This window comes from Canis aureus, chromosome 8 (assembly GCF_053574225.1).
Source record: "Canis aureus isolate CA01 chromosome 8, VMU_Caureus_v.1.0, whole genome shotgun sequence".
NCBI classification, from domain to species: domain Eukaryota; kingdom Metazoa; phylum Chordata; class Mammalia; order Carnivora; family Canidae; genus Canis; species Canis aureus.
The window spans coordinates 71,218,315-71,226,578 of NC_135618.1; the positions used below are offsets into that span (position 1 = coordinate 71,218,315).

The 8,264-nt window shown below is 46.1% G+C and overlaps 1 protein-coding gene across 4 annotated transcripts in view; it reads left to right on the top strand.

Annotated features, from left to right (window-relative positions):
- The window catches only part of FKBP6 (FKBP prolyl isomerase family member 6 (inactive)), a 32,175-nt gene extending 25,175 nt beyond the window's left edge, over positions 1 to 7,000 (top strand). For 2 of the 4 annotated variants that reach the window (XM_077908198.1, XM_077908201.1), the window contains exon 9: positions 6,517 to 7,000. The gene's annotated coding sequence lies outside the window, so the exon portion shown is untranslated. Of the gene's footprint in view, positions 1 to 1,212; positions 2,007 to 3,306 lie in introns of those variants that run through there. The other 2 variants (XM_077908199.1, XM_077908200.1) reach the window with 2 other exon arrangements.
- Positions 7,001 to 8,264: the final 1,264 nt, after the last annotated feature.

The following is an 8,264-nucleotide window of genomic DNA, read 5'->3' on the forward strand; positions in this document are numbered from 1 at the left end:
AAGCTAGGCTTGGGGGACCACTCAGAGAGCTTGACAGGGTTCCCAGCAGGTAGGGAACACCACTGAATGGCCCCTGTCTCATGCCAGCAGTAAGAAGTACAGGGATGTAGCCAAGGGAAGGGGCAGGTCGCTGAGCCAGAGGACCACTGGAGGAGGCCAACCTTGGACAGTGATAGGATCAATGTGGAGCCAGACAACCAGGGCCGAGTTGGGGAGGGACAGATAAAAGAGGGCCCAGCATTGAGTGTCTGCTTTGAACCACTGCCTATAGGGTGACAGGAGCAGGAGGGATGGATCAAACAGGCCAGAACATCACATAGCAGAGTATGAATGGGCTAGGGCTCCTTCTAAAATTCTTCTCCTTCAGCTGGAATTACTTGAGATAGTCAGACTAGTTTCTTCCAATTGGCTGAATAATGTGGGTTTTTTTTTAAGATTTTATTTATTTATTCATGAGAGAGACAGACACAGGCAGAGGGAGAAGCAGGCTCCATGCAGGGAGCCCGGTGTGGGACTTGATCCCAGGATCTGGGATCACACCCTGAGCCAAAGGCAGACACTCAACCGCTGAGCCACCCAGGCATCCCTGAATAATGTGTTTCAAGAAAGAGAACCAGTTAAGAAAATGGCTGTAGAGAGGGTCTATGAATCTTCTCCTTTATTTACAATGTTTGTGCATTTTCTGGGATTTTGAAGAGGGATCCACAGCTTTCATCCATTTTTCAAAGACCCACTGTTGCAAACGTTTCTCACAGATGCCACTTGAGGCTGACTGTTCACTCTGGTTCCCTGTTGTGGCCCTAGAGGGATGTGCCACGGACAAGGTTGGGAGACAGGGCGGGGCTGGCATCTGACTCCGTGGGAACGCTGTTCACCCTGCCCGGCCCCAGGGCTTTGTACTCTGCTCTCCAGCATCAACATCCTGGGCTCTGCAGCCTCCGGCTCAGGCTTCCAGGATTACATCACTTCTTGGGCTTCTCTGTTACACTTTCACACTCTTCTTTGATTACTACTCGCTATTATGTGCAATTATTGTGGACACCAATCATATCCTTGCTGGAGTTTGTATTTCACATTGGCTGCCTTTTCCCCAGGTCTGGGTATGCTCTCCTCGGAAGCCACTTGTTCAGTATTCATATATTCAGTGGGAGACTGCCTATTGGAACTTGGTCTGTGTTCTCTGCCTAAGTCTGGCTGCTTTTGTCTTTGTAGGTCTCAGCTTATCTTTCCTTGAGCCGTGGAGACCTGATGACCTTTTTCTCTGTCTACACCTCAGGATCCTAAGGGAATTGGATTTGCAAAATGTGAACTTTTCCATTTTGATACCTTTTAATTTATACTAAAGTATTACTTTTTATTGGTTGCAATTTGAAAATTCAACTAACTGAACCTCCTAAAATCCCAATGTCTGATCTTGGCAATTGTCTCTACCATCAGTGCTCCTGGGAATGTCTACTCCCTGAGGGAACATTAATCATAGGATTTATGTCTAAAGTCATTTCACAGAACATGGACTAGATTGAAACGTTTTTTTTTTTTAATTTTTATTTATTTATGATAGTCACACAGAGAGAGAGAGAGAGGCAGAGACACAGGCAAAGGGAGAAGCAGGCTCCATGCACCGGGAGCCCGACGTGGGACTCGATCCCGGGTCTCCAGGATCGCGCCCTGGGCCAAAGGCAGGCGCCAAACCACTGCGCCACCCAGGGATCCCTTGAAACATGTTTTTGTTTTTTCACTTGATTATTATTAAGCTTTTTCTTATGGAGGTTTTCAAACCTGAAGGTAGGAAAAGATGGCGTGCTGATCTGCCCACGTATGCATTATCCACCTGACAGTTATCAGCATTCTAGGTTCAGTTTCCTCTACCCACCCTACCCTACAACTTTTTGTCAGTATTTAAATTATTAAAATGCTACATGCTTACAGTTTAAAAAAAAAAAAAAGGAGGAGAGTTGAAGTAAAAGCTCCCAGTCCCCAAGCTCACCCCCCCACTGACAGATAACCACTGTTGATGTTTTTATATGTATCCTTCCTAAAGGGTTTTTTGTGAATATTTGAGAATATTTTTGTAAATATTTGTGGGTATATATGCAAATAGAATCCCTACAAATAGTATCCTATATTTTGTACAATAATGTGTTTAAGTACATTTTGGGGGAGTGCCTGGCTAACTCAGTTGGAACAGCATGTGACTCTTGATCTTGGCGTCATGAGTTCAAGCCCCACATTGGGCATAGAGATGAGTTAAATAAAACTTAAATACATTGGGTGATCACCAAGTTAGCACTCAACTACCATCTCATTTTTTAAAAAAATGGTGAGTTGCATTCCATCCTAGGAGAGTATTGTAAAATTCTTAATAGTAACAGGAGGTGTACTGTACTTATGGCCCCCACACCTGAGTTTCTGTGACACTTAGTAAATGTGTTCTTGAGTTGTGATCTGTATTTCTTCAGCTGAACTGGGTATTGCTGAATTGATCTCCTAAGTGGCTGTACCAATTTACAGACCCTCTGGTAGCATTTGAGAGCTTATGTCCCATAGCTTTTCTATCATTTATACTGTTAGTTTAATCTTTGCCAGTTTGGTACATCTGAGAGGAAATCTTGTTATTAGTATTAGCCTGTCCCTAAACATCTTTTCACATGTTTACAGAGTCAAGTGTCCTTTCTATAAATATTGCTATTTCTGTGTAACCAAACACCTTTGTGAGTTTTTTAGTTTTTTTCATAATTCTGTCAGTAAGTTACATTAGTTGGTTAGTTGCTTCCCTGGATATTCTAGGTATATATATGATCATTGTATCCAAATATTTCTACCAGGTACATTTCTTATTTTACCCAGAGCCCATCTAAGCATGTAGGCTAGTGCTGGGTGACAGTGCTGCACATCCACGTCTCTCATGGCTGTGCTGGACCAGCCACTCTTAGCTCTTAAGTGTGATGCAGACTTTTGGTTGAGATAGTCTTTTTACCATGTTAAGGAAATGTTTTTATTAAAAGCTTTTATCAGGAGGAACTGGTATCAAACGCCTTCCTGTCACAAAGATAAGCTTTTTTTTTTTTTTTTTTTTTACCCTTTGACCTGCTGTTATGGTTTCTATAATATTGAATCTTTGATGTGGCAGGGATAGAAATATTGTGCATTTTTAATTGGCTGCTTTGGGAGAACAGTAGAGGTTCTTGTGCACAAAGAATGGTTCCTTCCCAGAGAAAGCTCATCTCCGGGACATTGTGTAATGAAAGACCTTGAAACTGAGGAGAGTTTGAAGTAAAAGGGAACTAAATTTACTCCTCCTCCCAGGTTAATAGGCAGCTTGATGCCTGAGAGGGAAGAGTGCAGGGGACTTCTGGACTTGAGAAGAAAGCAAACGGAGAGCCCGAGACCCCCGTGAAGAGGGGTACAATGAGCCTGAGCACAACCTTGTGGACTTGTGGATAGGAAGGGCTCCCCAGCCAGGTGGGCTAAGGTGGCCAGCTTTACCCAGGCTCCAGGCACCGGTCCACAGGTGCTCCTGTTCCTGTGGACTAGAGCTCAGGAAGTGCAGTTACCTGTGGGAGGGGCCTCATCCAACCTTTCTGGTGTTTGAATTTTGTATTTCCTTGATTACTTGGGAAGTATCTCCTCATTTGCTTATTGTTTATTTACATTTCTCACAACTTACAAGAAACATCTGTGTCCTTCTAGTAGTTTTAGAGTTCTTTTTTATGTTTAGAGTTTTAAAACTATTGGTAGTTTATTTCCATCCTTAACTTGAAGTAGGGATCTAGATCTTTATTTTGTATTCAAATATCTAAATAGTTGTACTAAATGCCTGACTGGCTTGGTCAGTAGTGTGCAACTCTTGGTTGCAGGGTTGTGGGTTCGAGCTCCACTTGGATGTAGATTTTTGTTTTCTAAGATTTTATTTTAAATAAAGTAAATAAGATTTTGTACCAAAATTTCTGTTTATGGACTTAAAATGCCACCTCTGATACCTGGAACAAAGGGCTCACATCTATACCGGGTAAATTAACTCCTTCACTTTAACGATAGAATGATTCTTGCTTGTTTGTATAACTAACAGCATTAGTAGTGGAATGACTAGATATGCTCCATGGGTGCTCCGATGAGTTTCCCTCTCCCCTGACTGACTCTAGGGTTTGAGCTCTGTCTTGATTCACCAGTAGGTTCTGGGCCTGAACATTGCAAGGCCTGCTGGGCCCTGAGCTGGGTAGAAGTTGCAAGTGATCAGAGGGATTATCAAATTGGCTTTGGTCCCAGGGATGGACATTTCTCAGTGTGATTGCATCAGAGATCCTTAAGATATTATTGCCAGCATGCTGTTTCTCCAGGACTTTGCTTGGGTTTGGACAGGAAAGTGCTTTTGATGTTTCTGCCCTCATGCGTCCTGTGTGGTCATTCCCCCATCCTCTCCTTGTCTAGATGCCTAGGAGAGTACAGCAAATGCTTCCCACATCGGTGGCCATGGGCAGGGGGCCTCATTATAGTCAGGCATAGGAGTGGACTGTTGACTGGAGCCCACATGTGGCCTGTCCAGTACAATGGCCTTAGAATGGTTGCACTTGCATGGCAGCTTGGGTTCATGGAGGAATAAATGGGATGTGAGATGCTGCCCAACAGAAAGTGAAGCTGCCAGTCTCCAAAGGCCCATACCAGGAACCTGGCACTGCCTTGCAGCTGCCACCTTGGTGTGTTGGACAGAGCAGGCTGAGAGCCCAGGTGAGAAGGGACTGCTTTCTCCTCAGGGCTGTTCTTATGCCCCTACCATCTCTTCCCCACAAAACAGCTAGAATAACCTTTCTTTTCTTAAAAAGTTGTTTTCTCTGCTCAGAACCTCTGATGGCTTCCCAATGTGCTCAAAGTAAAACCTAAAAGTCCTGCCTGATGCTTCTGTGGCCCCAGTGACTTGGCACCTTGCTGCCACTCCAGTGTCGTGGTCTACCTTTCCTCCCCTTGTGCACTCCACCCAAGCCACACTGGCTTTCTGAGGTTTCTCATTTGCTCTAATCATGTTTCTGACTCCTGGCCTTTGCGTCAGTATTCTATAGCCTGGAAAGCCCTTCTCCTGCCTGTTCATGGAGTTCCATCTCCTTAAATTGGCCCCTCAGAGAGATCTTTGCGTTACCTCATGTTAAAAACCTGTATCATTCTGTACCCCCATGGCCTGCTTATTTTTTTATAGTACTTCTATTTTTGTGTTTTATTTATCCCACTAAAAATGAGTTCCATCGGAGTGGTGACTTTAAGATTTATAAGTTGAATTTTACTGGCACCATATTTTTCTGTTCTTTGTAATAAAGGCCAGCCAACAAAGGCTTAACCACTGGAGTGCCATAGTATTTATAGCGACAAAAAGCATTCTGTAGATTTAAATGAGAAACAACATACACAGCTTGAGGAGGAAGCCTTATTAACCTTCCTCCTCCCACCCTGGACTGTACCCACCTCCTGCTGCTGCTGGGGGTGGGGGGGGGGTGCAGGGGGGCGGAGCCTGGGCATTGAGAGGAATGGCACAGGCAAGTTTCTCCTCCTCTCAGAAACTGCTGTTCTGCCTGAAGGGAATGAAATGTTTGTACTCGCACATCATCTGCATTCTCCATTGCTGGGAATGCCCACCAGCCTCCCAGCCCTTCGTGTACCAGCATTTTGCGGCTCTAGGACCAGTGTTTGGCTCCAGGGAATCAGGGAGGAGGGGTGCTAGGCAGGCAGAGACTGCAGAACCATCAGTAGGTTGTTACTGTAGCATCCATCAGGTGCCCTCCTTCAGATGACCTTCACACTCACCTTGCAGCAGTTTTGGGAGGTATTGTTGTGCACATTGTAAAGATGAGGAAACGAAGGAGCACAGAGTGGAGGTGTGGTGGTACTCAAGGATTGAACTGTAGTCCCCTGGTGCTGGATAAACTACCACACCATTTCTCCACATCACTGTGTGTGTTGTCTGTCTGGCAGTGTGATGCCAGGTGTACCATGGAGCTGCCCGTGAAAGGTTTGTCCCGGCTCCTGGTTTGGTTGCATTCCGAGTGGGTTGTGCCACCCCAGTGTGTACGACAGGTGTTTGTGGTCGCTGGTTAAAAAGCAGCTGCTTCTCTATCGGCTTTTTTCCCATCTGTAAATGGCTAAGGAAGTGTCACTCCTTGGGGAACAGTTGAGAAATCCAATGAGTAAAGCTCTACCTGCATTCAAAAATTAGTCTTTTGAGGCCTCCTCTGAAAAATGAAGTTGAGCTGGATGATCTTAGGATCCTTTCTGTTCTGATCTTCTGAGACTGTCCTGTATTATTGATTTGAAGTTTGAGGGCCACCATGTTAACCCAGAACCCACCCAGTAGGGGCTGCACAACCATGGGATCTGTCCCCCAAACTCTCCTAGGGTCATCATTGCAGACCCAGGGCTGGCTCTGGTGCTCTAACCTGTGGCTGCAGGCACATATGGAACATCCAGATTATGATTGCTCTACATTGGGCAGCTGTGTCCTGGTATGTTTCTAACTGCTGTGTTTGATCCTAGATTCTTCAGCTAAACTACAGACAAGAGCGGCCAGGCTGCTGGAGTTCTCTGTCAGTGGGGCTAGGGGGCTTTCTGGAAAGAACTCCCCAGTGCATGCTATTGTGGGGACACGCCTGGAAGTTGGAGCTGGAATTCCACAGCCCTGGGCCGTTGCCTCATCTCTGACTGACGCTGCTGAAATGTGTTTTCACAGGTGCTGTTTTCTGTTTCACGTTTTCATACACAGAGTAGGGGAAAGTGTAGCTACTGACAAGTAGAAAAATGCTATTTTTCTAAAGGCAGTTTTTTTTTTTTTTCTTTTTTTAAATGGAATTAGTCCTTGGCTTTTCTCCCAGTCCCAGCCCCCTTTCCGGCTGTTAATGTCCCTGGGTAAATACAAATAGAGATTACTTTGTTTATTTTATAGGGTTTTCTGTTTTAGAGAGAGAATTATGTTACACATGTTTCTGTTGTAAATAAATAAAACCTTTTCCTGTCCTTGCAAGATCCAGTATAAATTAATTGTGTGAATTCAACTAAACTTGTAAAGTCAGTAGGTGGGGTAGAGGGACAGCCATTCATTAAGACCAGTTGGATCAGCAGGAGCCAGAACTGGGGTTTCTTTTCTAGAGCCAGAGCAGTTCTTTCCAATGTACCCAATAAGGAAATGCCTGAGCATTGGGGTTGGGGCTCCCTTGTATCCTCCCTTCTGTGGGGAGCTGCTGCTATGGGATGAATCCAGGACAAATCTTGGAGCTACCAATCCTCTAGCACTTGGCTCCCCCAGGGCTGGATCCTGACTCCCAGCAGACAGGCCAGTGTCTCCCCTGCAGGCTGAGGCCGAAAGTGCCCTCTCCTGGGTTCTGCTCCCGACCCCTGACCCTTACCGTCTTTACTCCACAGCTTTTTCAGGCCTTCCTGCAGCATCCACATGGCCATAGGATCCTTTTATGGACCCTGTGTCCTCCCTCTTCACCCTCCCTGACCCTTGCCTGCGTTCCTGGCCACCTTTCTTCAAGGGTATTGTCGACACTGGCTCTCTCCACTGTGGCCCCCAGTTTTTCCCCAGCATGCTGCCTTCCTTGCCATCTTGCCATCTCGCCCCAACCTCATGGCAGTCGAATCCAGTGGTCTTTGCCCTCTTTATCTCTTCCCTGAATTTCCTAGCTGGAAGCTCTTGATTTCCTCCCAAGGACTTTCCTTAAGCAGTCCTTTGGTTTCACCCTTCTCATTACCACCGTCTTCCCCCTCCCCCTTCAAAAACGCCCAGAGCGGAGATCCCTGGGTGGCTCAGCAGTTGGGTGCCTGCCTTCGTTTCAGGGCATGATCCTGGAGTCCCAGAATTGAGCCCCACGTCAGGATCCCTGCATGGAGCCTGCTTCTCCCTCTGCCTATTTCTCTCTCTCTGTTTCTCATGAATAAATAAATAAAATCTTTAACAAACAAAAAAACAAAAACAAAAACAAAAAAAAACACCCAGAGCATTTCAGATTAGTTCCTGTGATCAACACCCACTCAGAAGTGACCCCACCAGACCACAAGGCTAGAGGGCTAGAGGGCTGGGCATGTTCCCTGACCCAAGAGGCACCTGGCCTGTGCCACACCTTCTGGTGCCTCAACTTCCTGACAGGATCAGCTCAGAGAGCAGAAACCAAATCCTCACGGGGCAGGCTGGGTGCTGCCTCTGTGCCTGCGGAGGAAGGGCAGGGTGGTGCTACAGGGTCCCATGTGCTGAGCAGTCCCCCTGGGTGACTCCTGACCACCCCCTA